Source organism: Myotis lucifugus, unplaced genomic scaffold, assembly GCF_000147115.1.
Source record: "Myotis lucifugus unplaced genomic scaffold, Myoluc2.0 scaffold_497, whole genome shotgun sequence".
Classification (NCBI taxonomy): Eukaryota; Metazoa; Chordata; class Mammalia; order Chiroptera; family Vespertilionidae; genus Myotis; species Myotis lucifugus.
Window position 1 is genome coordinate 155,458 of NW_005871545.1, and position 16,354 is coordinate 171,811.

Sequence of the window (16,354 nt, forward strand, 5' to 3'; positions counted from 1 at the left end):
GATGATCCTAATGGTTTCTTCAAGCAGGTGTGTATGGTGGATTATCCTATCTAATAAAAGGATGATATGCAAATTAACTGTCACTCTGTCACAAAGATGGCGGCGCCCAGTCCCCTCAGCCCCGCCAGAGTCCCCCAGTCCTGGGGGGGCTGCCACTGAGAGCAGGCAGCGTGAGCGGCCTGGCAGAATGCTTGCTTTGTCGCCATGGTGACGAGGCAAGCGTCCCACCCCAGCCACAGAGGGCCTCTGGGCAGTGGGTATGGAGCAGCCAGGCCCCGCAGAGAGCAGAGAACCACGGGGAGTGGGCCTAAGCCATCAGGGCTCCTGGATTGGAGAGGGTACAGGTCGGGCTGAGGGACCCACCCCCCCCCCCCGCACAAATTTTGTGCACCGGGCCTCTAGTGTAACATAAAGAATGAAAGCTTGGCAAACTATACTGATGCCTGAGTCAACAGTAAAAATACTCCACAATTACCCCTACTCTCTAGCAGGTAACAGTCATTATACAAAGGGGAAGGCTCGAGGAGACATCTTGTTCTTGTTACAGAGCCCTCTGAACAACAAAGGAGTTTCAATCCAAAGATGTGGCTTAAAAAGTAGATCTGTCCAGCAGCATGCTAATATATAAAGCAATCGTATTTCTTTATTGTAACCAGAGAATCATTTCAAAATAATAACTAAAAATAATTTATTAGGACACATAAAAATTATATTCTAAAGATAAAAATTGTGAAAAAACTTTTTCTTCGTAATATTTTGTTTCAAAGAGTTCTTCGGATATCAAATCCCCTTAAGAAGGGAATGTATCAAAATATATCAAACTGTTAAGTTCAAAATTGTTTCCAGAGTTGTTTTGCTTTGATAGGACATGAGCGCATGCATAGATTTTAACAGGAGTTGTAGGCATCACTAATCATCAAGTATATCCTGTCCAGCTATTCCAGACCACGGTCCCTGCCCATCCCTGGTCTCCTGTCCTCAGCTCCAAGGCTGCGGGGACCCCATCTCTGCTCCATCTCAAAGCCCCGCCTCCCAGGGGGCCTTTGGATGCCCAGGGCTCAACACGGGGCTGCCTGTTTGGCACGTAGATGTTTCGGAAGGAATGAAACTCCTCTTTGAACCCAGTTTTTCTTCCCCTCATCCCTATCAATCCTGTCCCCGTCCTTGGGAAGTTCAAGTCCGTGGTGATGCCCTGAGCTTCCAATGAGCGACCCTCATGGGCTTCTCTTCTTTCTCTCCCAAGAAGGGAATTCAGTGTTAGCTGCTTCGAAATAGCTCAGCGCTCACATTGCAATTTCTGCCTCCTGTGTCTGTGTGCAATGTCTTCCCTGCAAGAAATGCCTCAGATTCTCTGCTGCCTTCCCATCCTGAGGTGCCAGATCCTGCTGGGCAATGTCGCAAAACCAGACTAAATGCAGTGCAGAGCCAGGCTGTCTGCGTGAATCACCAGGGCTGCTGGGAAACCCCTTTGATCCTCCCATTCCCAATCCACCCATCTGGCCTGCAGGTCAAGGTCATGGGCTTCGGAGCCAGAGAGTCTTAGGTTGGACTCACAGACCTACTTCCCACTGAGACCCTCCAACAAGCTCTGTTCCCTAAAGATTCCGTTCCCTACATTGAAAATGAGGGTGTTTGCAGCCCAGGCTGCGCTGAGCTCTTGGGAAGAAGAGATGAGCCCACGTGAACCATTAGGCGCAGTTCCTGGCAAACAGCAGCCCCTAAACAAACAGTAGACGTCTTTTTCATGGATCACTGCCATCAGGACCACAGGACGGGAGGGTTCCTTAGCGCCTTGGTTCTCTCTGGCATCCCCACTTCTCTCTTTGCAACGCTCTCCTTGAATCTGTTCTCTGACCTCTGTCTATGCTAAGCTTTCCAGTTCCTCTCGGCTCCATTTCCACCTGCTCTCCTTCCCTCTGTCCCTCAGGGTCCCTTCCTCTTTGGGTAACAAGCAGGCTCCATTTCCTCACTTCCTCTTGGTGATGCCTCTATTTCAAGTTTCCGCACCATCTGCCCCCCTACCTTGCTGCCAAAATTAAGGAAATGGAGCATATCTTTCTCAGAATTCATTCACTCCTCAAATGTATTGCTGTAATCAGGATAGAACCAAGATGGGAATAAAGTTTAATAAATAAAATATGAACATATTAAATGTTAAGTAACATACAGGGTGGGGCAAGGTAGGTTGACAGTTGTGAGTACATGAAATACAGAGTTTATTCTTGAGTTATTTATTATTTTCCATACAAACAACTGTAAACCTACTTTTGCCCCACCTTGTACATAAAAATAAATTTCCAAGTTTAAATTATTTATTGACACATTGAACATATGTGAATGTAATTATTCAATCCATTTTTATTGCAAATTAAATTGTTTTTAATTTTGCAATTAAAAAATATTCTTGGATAGAATTATTTACTTTGGGGAGACTCAAATACATTAAACTCATAAGATAAAAGGTATGCTAATTTGTAAGACTCTTAATTCCTTACGGTAAGGACGTAATTGAAGAGAAACTTGATTTTTGCCTCTTACAAATTCACGCTACTGCTGACTCCGTGAATACTTCAGAAATTCTGAAAATGCATGTACCAAGGGGTCTTTGTATCATTCTTCTTCCATAAATTAAAATTTTTTGAATATGAAATAGAAGATAACTGGCTATTTTCTATTCAGAATTGCATTTATTAAAAGAGCATTCAGTCAGCCCATAGATAAATCTAGGCTTCTATATAAACCCAAGTTCACTGTGTGAATTAGTAATACTCCAGCCATGATAAAAGATAGAAGAAAAGAATTTTAAAACCAGATGCAGTGCATTGCATCAAAAAGCAAAATAGCTCATTAAAGCCAAGAAAGACATAAAATACCTAACAAATATCAAACAATCTTTTACAAAGAGAAGATGAAATAATAAAGAGCACAACATTAAATAATTAAGACACAGCAAGACAGCTAACATTGAATTCGGTGATTATTTTAAGGACTAGTTTTCCATTTATGTAAGACAGAGATATCATCAAGAATAGAAAGAAATAAGAATAAATTTGGAAGGTCACCACTCAAACTATGTTGTATAGTCAGCAGCACACAAGTAAAACCATGAAACTAAACTCTGAAAGGAAAGTACAGTGGTTAATAGATAAATCTTCTTTAAAAATATTTTTTTATTGATTTCAGAGAGGGAGAGAGAGATAGAAACATCAAGGATGAGAAAGAATCATCAATCAGCTGCCTCCTGCATGCCCTCTACTGGGGATCAAACCAGCAACCTGGGCATGTGCCCTGGAATCCAACCATGACCTCCTGGTTCATAGGTCGACACCCAACCACTGAGCCACACCAGTCGGGCTTCTAGATAAATCTTGAGACATACATTCTGTGCTTCAGCCCTTGACAAAAGGAAGGGTCCATGGTCTACCAGGACCCCTCATACCTGCGAGGAACTTTCATGGCTCCCCTTGAACTGTTAGAACCTCAAGGCGGAGGGGAGAATTCAGCTCATTCCAGATCATTCCTCCACGTTTCCCTCCCTCGGGGCCCTTCCTCAGCACTGCACAGTCATTGCTGGGGAATGCGTCAGCAAATACCATCAAACCTTACGCCAGTGGTTCTCAACCTTGGCTGCACATTAGAATCACCTGGGAATCTTCTTAAAATCCTGATTTCTGGGCCTCATCCTCCGGAAATTCTGTTTCTTTGTTACTAATGTTGTGGCCGCCACCCTATAACAAAGAAACAGAATTTCTGGGAGCTCACAGGTAACAGCTTCCGACAGGAGCCCGGGCTGACACTGGAATCTTACCTCCAGTACTCCCACCCCTGATGCTACCTACAACCAGCGACCTCCAGCGATGCCAGAGCCCCAGTGCCCAGGCTGCATCCTGAGTCCTCGTTCTGGTTGGGGCAGGACACAGTGGCAGCCAGCTTCCCTCCGTGTGGCAGCTCAGGGAACGGACCAACACACACAGATGCGTGTGGGCTCGTGGGCTCTCGGTGGTAACTGTCCACTGCTTCCTCCTGCCCCGAGGAGACTCAGCAGCACAGTCTTAGGGCTGCTTAGATTTCCTCAGAGTGTGCCGGACACGTTTCTTTTTGACAAACGCGTTTCAAGATGTGATAAAAGCGTCAATAAACTGAACAAATTTAACAGGAACTAAATATGTGCTCTGTACTTCGACCTGCTGATCGCCAGCTTATAAAACACGGGTCCAGGCACCGTAACCATGTCAGGAAGCCTAACAGGACTGAGGAGAGAAGTGGATGAAAAGAGAGGGACCTAGCATTTCCCTAAAGAGCTCTGATGGCCCTGGCTGGTTTGGCTCAGTGGATAGAGTATCAGCCTGCGGACTGTAGGGTCCCAAGTTCGATTCTGGTCAGGGCACATGCCTGGGCTGCAGGCTCGATCCCCAGTGGGGGGTGTGCAGGAGGCAGCCAATCAATGATTCTCTCTCATCACTGATGCTTGTATCTCTCTATCTCTCTCTCTCCCTCTCCCTTCCTCTCTGAAGTCAATAAAAATATATATTTTTTAAAAAGAGCTCTAATGATGTGTACGGCCCACACTGAAACCCTTAGACAGCCCACCCACGCTATCCCCTAAACCAGTGATGGCGAACCTTTTGAGCTCGGCATGTCAGCATTTTGAAAAACCCTAACTCTGGTGCCGTGTCACATATAGAAATTTTTTGATATTTGCAACCATAGTAAAACAAAGACTTATATTTTTGATATTTATTTTATATATTTAAATGCCATTTAACAAAGAAAAATCAACCAAAAAAATGAGTTCGCGTGTCACCTCTGACACGCGTGTCATAGGTTCGCCATCACTGCCCTAAACAATGCTGACATCCAGCATTAAGGTAGGGCGGTTATGAAAAAACATGGGAAGCCAAACTACAAAACACTTGAATAAACTACACCGATGACAATATTCCATTTGGAATTTTAACGTTAAAATCATTTCTTCCTTTGGCCAGGCTTACACTTGTCTTCATTCTTAAACAAATACCAACGAAACAACAGAGCTAGAGTTATTTAATTGCCTGCCCTAAATTCCGGAAGCTACCGTTTATGTGTCAGCCGCTCTTCGTCCCAGAGGACACAGAACTGCTTCAGCCAATGTACGTTTGTAAAAGCATTTTGGAGGGTGTGACGTTTGCCAGTGGCCCGGCCGCCATGGTTCCCTCGGTGTTCACTGCCCAGGCGCCTGGGGAGCTGATGGACGAGGGGCGGGGCCTGAGGACCCACCCAACACCGGGCACCAGGCCTGCTGGCCTCCCCAGTCCTCTCTGATCCGCTTTGCACCCTGAGGCTGCTCAGAGCAGGTGGCTCCAGTTGCCAGCAGAGAGTTGTGGGAAGATCCTCATGAAATGAATATTTATGAGCAACCCCAATCCTCATTTTAAGTATAAGGGGAAAGGACATTTTAAACACCGGGAGAACCGTAGGAAGTGCACCATCCTTAAGTTCTTACAACCTCCTGTGTTCCTTCTGAAATCCTTTCGTCTGAAGTACAGTAAATACATTAGGAGAAAAACACTGAATTTGCCGGCGAAGTCTGCTAAATGCTCTTCAGCACGGGAAACCAGTCACTTATGTAAATGGTTTCCTCGTTTTTGCGCAAATTGCTTTGCAAGCTCAGTTAAATCGCTTTGCCATCCAACTCAAACCCGATTTGTGACACTCACTTAAATGATGGGGGTCAAGTTCCCCCTTGTAGTTCTGCATAAGTTGGCAAGACTATTTTCATCGATTATGGGAAGTTAGGCATAAGAATGGAGGACACTTTCTAAATCCCTCCCATGCAAACCATTTTTGGGGGGTGTCTTGTTATAGCTTCAAAATGGGGGCAAATGGTCTAATGACCAAAAAAACCCAATATTTGAGATAGTCCTGTTTCATAAATTTCAGTAGAGAGAGTATAAGTGGGTTTTATTGCTGCATTGCTATGTGACAGTGTTTTTAACCTCTCTCAGCCTCCAATTGTTCATTGTGAATGGAGGTTTAACAATACGAACCAACCACAAGACCTGCTGTCAGTGACCAGCAGTACACAGGCTAGCAGGGCCTATAAGTACTGCTGTCCCCATGGCTGCAGGAGGGACAGACAGACCACGGTCCCCACGGACCTAGTCAGCGAAGAGCCGAGTGCTTGAATTTTAAGTGCTTGGTATTCCTCTTCCAACATCATCAAAATGTAATTTCTAGCTTGTTTTCTCTAAGGCACAACACACAGTAAAGCCAAATAAATATTTTATATCCCATACACACACACACACACACACACACACAGAAGTTAAAATTAGTGGAGCTATATTCCATTACTGAGCTATGTTTATTGTTTATTTAAAAACCTACAAATATTTGAATAAATGATAAGTGATCATTACATATTGCATTTCAATGATTAGCTAACTTGCAAAAATGTTTTATGCAGAAGGCATATCCAAAAACATTAATATGAATAGATGAATGTTTATTTGCATAAGCTAACTTAGTTCACATTAAGTACTGTTAAATGTTCTTTAATTCACCACATTCTTTTATGGCTGTTTTAAAAATTACCATTCAGCAGATCTCAAAATGCAGATTGCGTTCCTAATATGCTGGGACATTTAACAAACTATGTACGATTTTATGAAGCCAAGCCTTCATATTTAGGTGCTGATCACTATAAGCTAAAGAGATGTGGTAGCATGTACTTTAAATTTTTATTATTTATTGATTCAATGTGCAAATTACAGTATGTGAACAATGATATTAAAAGTATTTAATTTTGGTAAAATAGAACTAGAATAAATAAAATGTATTCAATTTAATAGCAACACAAAAACACATTTTAATCCAAATCAATGGTTCTACTGAGTAGAACAGAGAAGTACTGAGCTTCTACTTCCGAAAGAGCAATTACATTTTTAAAGTAGAAATAACTTTTATCATATTCACTTATATTTACCAAGCCGCTTAATCGTGTTTCCTTAAATGCATTTGGCCGATGAAGCAATTTCCTGAGAACTAGGGACATTCTGTTTCATCTGGCTATATTTTAAATAAGCAAATTAGCGCTCTACATATGGATAGATTTCTTCGGCTGATGAAATATGATTGTGTTTCTTCTTATGTGTGCATCTGGAGATGCAAATGGCTTTGTTACATATAATGACAAATCACTGCACTAACTTTCTCTTTGCGAACAATTCTGACCGAATAAACACTGAGCTGACTAGAAATGGCGTGTGAATTCTTAAAGACTCGACTACAAGCTCTTCATTTTCTTTCTAAAAGCACATCTGCTAGAGCTGAATGTTTCCAAGTTCCCTAATTTGACCTGCTCGCCCTTGAACCTGCCCACCCTGAGTCCACATGCCAATGGACCTGGACCAATGGCACCACAGCCAGAGGCTCCGGGGCTGCCCGGCCGGGACTCTGTGGGGCTTGTTGGATCCACAGGACAAATACTAACGATTTTAAATACCACGGACAGGGTTCTATGGCGCAGGGACCCCAGGCCCTCCCGTGACCCGCCCTGAGCTGGAAGAATCATGTGCCTGCCCTTCCATACTGAAACCCTCCCCGTCGAAGCAGAAGATCGCATCCTTGGAGAACCCACCAGGATATAAACACACACACATTCTAACAGAAGACCCGCAGGCCAGGGGTCTGCAGTGGGGACCGAAGTCCCCATGCGCGTACCGAGTGGACAAGGCAGAGCCCTGCTGAAAGTGACAGTGACTGAGAGGCTCCGGGTTCGCAACGTGCCCCCGCGGCAGACTTTCCAATTCAACTTCTGAAGGACTGACAGCGGCTCCGGGAGGGCGCCATGGCGCCGGGCCTGGGGCAGGGAAGACAGAATCCACAAGGAACCAGCAAGCGAGGCCAGGATGCAGACCCGTGAGCGAGAACAACAGGAACCTCGCCAAGCCCGCGGCGAGAGAAGGCGCATGTACCTGAACCGAGATGACGGTCATGAACCCTATAAAGGTACATGGACCATTTCCATGAGCCTTTTCCTTCCTCCTGAGCGAGAACGACCAGCCCGCCGGGAGCGCATCAGAGAACCCCGCTCTGCTCGGGGCAGCACTGACCAAGGACAGTGTGTCCAGAGGAGAGTGGCCTGGTGGCGCTGGACGCCCGCTGAGAGGGGAACCGCCCCCGGGGCTGGGCATATTCTTCTTGGAAAAACACGGGTTCGGGGAGCCTGCCATTGGAAAGGCCATCACGTCACAGAGCAGTGCAGCTCCCAGTGGTGCGTCGGAGGCGGGACAAGGACAGCAGACGGAATCCGAGGGACCACGGACTCACGCGTGATGGGAAATGTCCGATATCGGAGCATCTAGTTGCACGGGGTTGATCTTAGCAACGTGGGGGTAGGTGTCCAAGCTGCAAGATGGATGTCTCGGGGCGGCTGCTGAGCTCGCGTCACCACTGAGCGACGGCTGGACCGGAGGCCCCGAGCCAGGCTCTCTGAGGCCCTGCCCCGTCCTCCTCGCCCGTGAACCACACGCAGCGCGGGAGGCCTCCGCACACGCCTCTGGCTGCCCACGCGTGTCTGGAATGTGGTTGCCCATCGCAATCGGGGGCTACTGACACGTGAAAATGCACGTTCCACCCCAAACCCCTGGGGCAGCATTTCTGGTCATGTGGGGGCCGGAGATCTCTATTCTCAGAGGCAACAGGTGTGGCGTCCAGACCACGGTTCAGAGGATGCAGCCCCGAGTCAGGACGGTGGCTGGTGCGATCTTCAAAATCATCCTGTTCAATGACTGAAAGCTGGGCCCTTAACCCAGCAGCCAGGTAGGTTGTGGGGTGTCTCCTGGTGAGAGGACAGCTGAGCAATATCGCTGCCGGGAGCATCAGCCACAGCCCTGACTGCTGAGTGGGCAGCGCCATGCCCGGCACCGCACGGCCCCGGCTCATGTCATCAGGACAAGGCCGCGGGGCAGCCTCTGGTGCTGCTTTGGTCACTCGACAAGCAGGATGGAGTGCCCTCTGCCATCATCAGTGATCAGAACGTCGCCATGGGAAGCAGACCCGTAAGAATGGACCGGCCCGCTCCTGCCTGGAGGACCGGAGTCACTTTGACGCGGAGACGCGGCCTCCATGTTCAGCCGGGTGCCAGCACTCGGATGAGGGCTTTTCGGCATCATGTTCTGCATCTCTCTTCACTTTGCAGTTGCCAAGGAAACAGAATCCAGCCTCTACACCACTCGGGCCTGATGTTAGTGAACTCCCTTACCTCACAGCCTTGCTCTTCTTGGCGTCCTCAAAATCCTGCTCTACATGATGCTAAGCGCCACGCCGCTCCCGGCCTGTCTTTAACCCCGTTTCCTCCTTTACTTGCTGAGAAGCTCCGTGGTGCCTCTCGTGTGCGGTTTTCCTGCGGCCACAGGTTCGTCAGGCAGCCCTTGCTGGACCCCAGGGACGTCCCCGGGGCTCTTCACCCGATGGGCTCTCTGGGGAGGGAGCATATTCCTTCCTCGAAGCATCAGTAACACAAGGCGGGCCAAGAGCCCACCCAGGGCCACAGGGTACTGACAGAATGAGCCTCCGACCCAGGTCGAGATGACCTCTCAACCCTCAGCACCGAGTCAGGAATGGGGGAGCCGAAGGGAAACGAAGGTGCGAAGAAGTAAGACCGGCATCCAGGTCTCCTGACCTGCCAACCCCATCGCAGGGGGCGTTTTGTTTTTATTCAACTACCAAAAGGGCAGTTTCCTGCTTTCCCTGTCGCTCATGCCCTCTGTGGGCCCACCCAACACCACTGTCCCCCGAGCCCTGCCTGCCCCCCCAAACACAGAATGAGCCGTCGCCTGTTCACGTCCCACGGCATCTGTACACAGCGCATCGCTCGTTCGATTGGAATTACGTTCACCGACACATTTCTCCCTTGTTTCTGTCAGTGCCCACCAGAATGCGAGATGTTGAGTGAGAGTGAATGTTATTCATCGTCGATGGCCTGCATTTAGTGTCCAGCACAGAGAGAATGATCCATAAATCCTCTGAATGTATAAGTGACCCCCATGAAACAAAACCTGCTCCTCAAATAGGGCTAAATCTCATTTTTGTGGGGAACTACTGACTAACATATTATTGAAAGGCAAACATATATGAGAGGAGCTGATTTTCTCTCACTGGCGTATTTACAAATCCGTTTTGGAAGAAAAGCTCTTTGGAGGTCCGCACGAGCGGGCGCCAGCATTATCGAGCAGCAGGTCTGAGCAGCCCCAGCGCTAAATCCAGTAACTGCCGAAAACCCCCTGGACTGGAGGCTGAGGCAAATCCTAGTCTAAGCATGCCTGCGGGATGCTGGGCAAGGGAGCCTTTGTTTTGCTTTGTTTTCGGTAGAACTGGGTAAGTGGAGAGGGAAAACACAGAATGAGCAAGCGCCCTGTGAGGATGCTCCAAGCTCGACCTGCAGTCACGCTACTCAGCAACACGACAAAGCCCCTGGGAGCCCTGCCACCCCTCTCAGCTCCTAGGAGGGCTCAGCCAGGTTTGCTGGAAGTGAAAGAGATGAGGGAGAGAGAAAAGGAGGGAGGGAGGGAAAACGATAAGGAAGTAAGGAGGGAGGGAGGGAGGGAGGGAGGGAGGATGGAGGAAAGGATGGAAGAAAAGAAAGAAAGAAAGGAAAGGAGAGAGAATGAAAAGGGGAGGGATGGAGAGAGAGGGGGGAGAGAGACAGGAAAGAAGGATGGAAGAAAAGAAGGAAGGAAGGGAGAGAGGAGGGGATGTGGGCTGAGAGGGAATGCATTGCAAAGACAACCCGCCTTCATTAAGGGCACTATCTCAGCCTCCTGCGTTAGAACGTGCCCGCACACCTTTTTGCAGAAGCCTGACAGGAAGCATCTCTGCTGGAATTAGTTTTGACCACATGCCTCCCGCCTCAGATGACGGCTAAATGTTCGCCTTCCCGCTACTCCCTGCTGCCGTGGGCGTGTGCTTGTTGAATACGGTTTCTTGGTAAACGCGGGCCCTTCGGGAGCTCCGGTTCTCCTCTCGGCTCCCTTCCTTCCCGAGAAAAGGCTGTTTTCACAGCGCCATTCACTTCCTCTCCACAGACTCCTTACACTCAGCAGCCCGCTATGATCGATCTTATTTATTAATAGAAAGAGAGGTCAACATGGGAAACACAGGGACAGGAGATGACATTCACCCAGAAAGGGCTAAAGAATATAAATCTCTACCATCGGACGCACGGTCCAAATTCCTCACAACCTACATTGTGTCTCACTTAGGACCCGTAGTCCACTCCACTGTGCAATGCCCTCAGCGAGTTAAAGATGAAGAGAGTTTAGAGCTGAACTTTCACAACCAACTCCAGCACTTTCCCAATGAAGTCCTTCCCCATCACTTCGCCTTCTCTCGCCCTCCACTCTGCACCCTGTCAGGCTGGGACCGTGCAGCTCAAATGGCCATAGTCAAATGGCCATAGTTGTTTCTGTTCTCTTCCGTTCCCAGACTGACAAACTCCTCAAAAGTTAGCCTTGTAATTTTCAGTATACTACAGTTTCTGGCCCAGCGAATGAACTTCATGAACGTTTCATAGATCAGTGCCTTTATAGGTCAATGGGAGGGTAATGACATACTTCTGCTTATGTTTTTCTAACAGCAAAACACAACACATACCGAAGCTGAAAAATGTGGGGAGAACAAAAGATAGTAAACAGGACAAAGAATCATCAATAATGCTAGTCAGCCTTTGTCAAAACGTTTTCCTTTGCTTATCCGCTGTCAAGTTCATAATTCTGTATGTCACTGGACCTCTTTCAGGTATTGCTACTTACGTGATGACTAAAACCATCTTTTAAGGTTAACAGTCCTTAACTGCATGGAAACAAAAAGACAAGGGAATGAGGTGATAAGGTTGCACAGATTCGTCTACGTGGTGGTTCTCTCCTGACCCGGCCCTGACTGTTGCTCTGACTCCCTTTTACAAAACTGTATCCTTCTCACGACCCTTCCAAGGACACAGGTTGCCTGGTCACAAAACCACCCTGACTGCCCGTGCTGGCGAGGGGCCGAGCGGACAAATAACACAGCTGCGGCTGCTACATGGAACTAACCCTGCAGAGCTAGGCTGTTTCTGTAGGTTTGTTCAAAAGCGGGCTACGGACGTCCTCTTCTTCCGTCCTTTGATGTTTGGGGTTATTTACTACCCACAGGTCTTTGGTTCCTGCTAAACGTAATTTCAGATTTCACGAGGGAGATCAGCTCTAGCAAACAACTTGTCAGACAAGTGCACGTTTGAAGCGAGTGTGTCCATGCACGCCGCCACGGAGATGGCTCACTTCCCCATCACCAGGCAATTGGCCCACCGCTTTCAGGTGCCTCTTCCCGAGCAATGTCTTTCAGAAAAGCTTTCAGCAGTAATTTAGCACCGAGGGCCCACCCTGGTGAGGTCGGAAAATCCGAAAACAGATGCCACTGGAGGTGAAGCAGGGTCCGAGCCCTTACCCGAGACTTGGGGTCTCCCGGTGCCCACTCTGCCCCGTCACAACCAAAGATAAGCTCGGTAACTGAAGACACCTTCCTTCTAGTTTCTGGGCTCAGCTTTAAGCAGCCGAGAGCATGCCAAGGGCTAAGTCATAACGCTTCCCCCAAATAACTCCAATTATTTTACAAAGACAACCTTTGACATTAATATTTGCCATGGTCACATTGTTCTTGTCTGGGTGCGTATTGTGTGCACATGGGCACGTGAATAAGGAGATTCTGAGAAGGTGACTACTGGGGTTCAGATACTGGCCTTGCCATTGATTAGCTATGTGACCTCAGCTAGCCCATTGGGCCTCTCAGTGCCTCATGTATAAATCGTTTGTACCAACAATACCGACTCCTAGGGTTTGGGTGAGAGTTGAATGAGTTCCTACAAGTGAAGTCCTTGGAACATGCTGGGAAGATAGGCTGTAATAGGTCGCTCCCCGGGCTGGCCTGTGGGAGGGGCATGGCTTAGACCCGCCCTAGGATGCTGTGAGCAGCCAATCCCTATGAACCAACCACATTAGAATTGAGAATATGCTGCACTTGTGAAACTCTTCCAGATAAGCCTTTATATTCGTAATCCACCCCGAAGCTCGATGGCTTCTTCCTCATCACTCTCAATGTCTCCCTCTTCCCTTTCCACCGTGGTGATGAGAGAAGGCCCAGACTGCTCCACGGTACTGGCCTCATGCCCAACACTGAGGGCCAGACGGCTCCTTACCTGCCGGGGCCTGTGACAAGCGCTTTATAGGTGGACGTGTTCTCCACCCTGACACATGCCTAAGGAACTGGGTTCTCTTGCTAACACCAATTTCCACACAGGACCCCGAGGCTCAGGGCGGTTGCACGGCCAGCAGAGTGTCAGGGCAGAGTGGGAGGTGTCTGTGCATCTGCAGGGACACAGGTGGGCTCCTCTGTGTGACTCCATAGCAGGGAAAGGGCTACATAGGAGACTCGGTTTAACAGCTTCATTTCCCGCTGAAGAACCCAGAGTAAGGCAGGGGCTAAACTGATATCAAGTCTACATCCTCCGCCTCGTGGTCTGAGGGTCTCTCTGTCCCACCACCATCACCCCCGTCCCCCGCCCGTACCCCCTCCTTCCCTCTGGCTCAATCCTGAATGTATGTCCTCAACTTGGGAAGAACTCAGGGGACAGGAAGAAGCTGTTTGCCCTGAATACATTCCTCCCACACACCCGTTTTTCCTCCTTTGAAGCAGCAGCCGCTGCCAACGCAGGATCCCCCGGGCCTCGCAGACGAAGGTGGAGATGAGAAGACAGAAATCCTTTCTGCAAACGACTCTGCGCATGTTTTCCACTCTAAACTCATTCCTTCATTAGTGAACGCTTTTCAGACACCCCTGAAACCTCAAGGCAGGAAGGCAAAGCACCCTGTTCTAGGAGCTGTCCGAGGTCCCTAATTAGCTGCCCAGGGCCAAACCGGGGGGAGTCTGGTGATTGGACGCACAGCCCCCGCCTTCTTCTAACTCCTTTTATTTGAACTCATCCTTCCCATCGCCTGCGGTCCCTTCTGCCTTCCCTCCGTTATTAGAGACAAACTTCAGTTGCCAAAGGCAAGAGGAAGAGCAGATTGCTTCCACGTTTATTTGAGGTTTTGATGACCGGAGGCTCATCAAGAAAACACAGAACAAGAGCTGGAGACAGTACTTCTAGGCTTAGACCCCATCTGCTTGCATTCTAACTCTGACGCCTGCAAAGAAAAGCATTCTTAGCCATAAGCAGAATGTTTCCATGTTTTGCACAGACATATACATCCATCAGGCACACACAAAAACACACATGCAACGTGCACTATATTACACTGGCCTGTTCTACAAAACATAGGGCTATAGTGTAATTTCGCGCTGAGAATGGTCTCCTTTTTTTTTAAAATATATTTTATTGATTTCTCACAGAGAGGAAGGGAGAGAGATAGAGAGTCAGAAACATCGATGAGAGAGAAACATCGATCAGCTGCCTCCTGCACATCTCCTACTGGGGATGTGCCTGCAACCCAGGTACATGCCCTTGACCGGAATCGAACCTGGGACCCCTCAGTCCGCAGGCCGACGCTCTATCCACTGAGCCAAACCGGCTTCGGCGAGAATGGTCTCCTTTTTAAACTGAGGTCAGGTCATGAGCAAAATAGTAACATGTTGATTTAGCCATTAAGTCAATAAATGTTTATCGAGAACCTACTACTGGTATGTGCCAGGCTCTCTCCTAGGTATTGAGGACACCCCAGGGAACCGGCCAGGCGAGGTCCCCGCCTTCATGAAGCTCTATGCCTACAGGAGGAGACGAAGGGTGAACAAGATGAGGAGATGACGGATACAGATTGCTAACTTGTCATAGGTGCTGGGGAGGGAAAAAGTAAGGCAGCCAGGCACAGTGTGAAGCAGCCAGATGAAAGGAGGAGAGACTGGACAATGGCGTGGTCAGCAAAGACCTTCTGAGAAGGGGATCCAGGAATTCAAACAGAGCAGATGTGAGAAGATATTGGGGAGACTGGAATACTCCCCCCCCCCCCGAGAAGAGCAAACCCAAAGGCCGTGAGATGGGAAATTATCTTGCATCGGTGAGAAGCCACAATGGCTCCAGAGAAGAGTAGTAAGAAATGAGGTCAGAGAAATACGAGGAGGCCAGACTACGTAGAACCTTCCAGTTCATGCTAAATAGTTTGACTCTTACCAAGAGTGAGATGGGATTTGTTAAACAGTTTTAAGCAGAGAAATGACATGATCTGACTTACACTGTAACAGAACCACTCGGATGGGGGGTAAGGGGGGGTGGGTAAAAACAGACTGAAGTGATACAAGGTCAGTAACTGGTGGCTTCTGCAATAAGCCAGGTGAGAGAGGATGGTGACCTGGAGTAGCATTGTGGCAGTGGGGGTGGGAGGAAGTGGTGAAAAGCAGAGACTAGAAGACCTGCTGATGGAATAAGTAAGAGATATACAATTTTATTTTCATTTTTATTGAATTGATTGGGGTGACACTGGTTAACAATATTATATAGGTTTCAGGCACACAATTCTACAACACGTCATCTGTGCACTGTATGGCGTGTTCACTGTCCCAAGTCAAGTCTCCTTCCATCACCGTTATCCCCCCTCTACCCTCCTGCACTACCTCCCTTCTCCTTGGCAATCAGCACCCAGGAGTTTTTTCTTTTTCTTTTTTGCTCAACCCCTCCACCAAGATCTAATTTTTTAAAGGAAAAGTTAAGGTTGAAACTTAACCTTTTGACCTGACCAACTAAACCTTGGTGTTGAAATGGGGAAGATTACGTAGGAATGACTGCATGTATATGGTTTTGGGTTTTGTTTATTTCTTTGGGGTTTTGTTTTGTTTGCTAGAGATGGAGAAGGCATACTAGGAGCTCAGTTTTTTTTTTTAACGTGTTCAATTTAAGATGTCTATTAAACATCCAAGCTGGGATGTCAAGTCGATAATTGGATGTACAGGTCTGGATTGATAGAACAGGTCTGAGAGGAAGAAATGAATTTAGAAGTCATTAGCATATAGATGAGGAAAAATCAACAAAAGAGTCGGAGAAAGATGGGTCAGAAAGTCAGGAGGAAACTAAGTGAATGTGGTGTCCTCGAAGCCAAGTGAAGGAATTATTCTGAGGAGCAGAAATAAAAGTCTGATGAATACTGCCCATAGGTCAAGAACGTTGAAGACTGAGAACTGACTGCTAAAGTCAGTCATGTGGGTTGCTGGCAGCCTTGACAAAAGTAGTATCGATTGGTGGAGTAGAGAAGTGTTGACAAAAACCTTGAGTAGGAGGAGAAAAACCGAAGATGGTGAGCATAGACAACTCTTTCCAGAAGGTCTGCTCTAAAGAGACAATAGAGGAAGAGGT

General features: G+C 47.9%; 1 protein-coding gene across 1 annotated transcript in view; it reads left to right on the forward strand.

Annotated features, from left to right (window-relative positions):
- Nucleotides 1–16,354, forward strand: part of OLFM3 (olfactomedin 3) — an 87,764-nt gene that overhangs the window by 47,125 nt on the left and 24,285 nt on the right. The window lies entirely within an intron of this gene.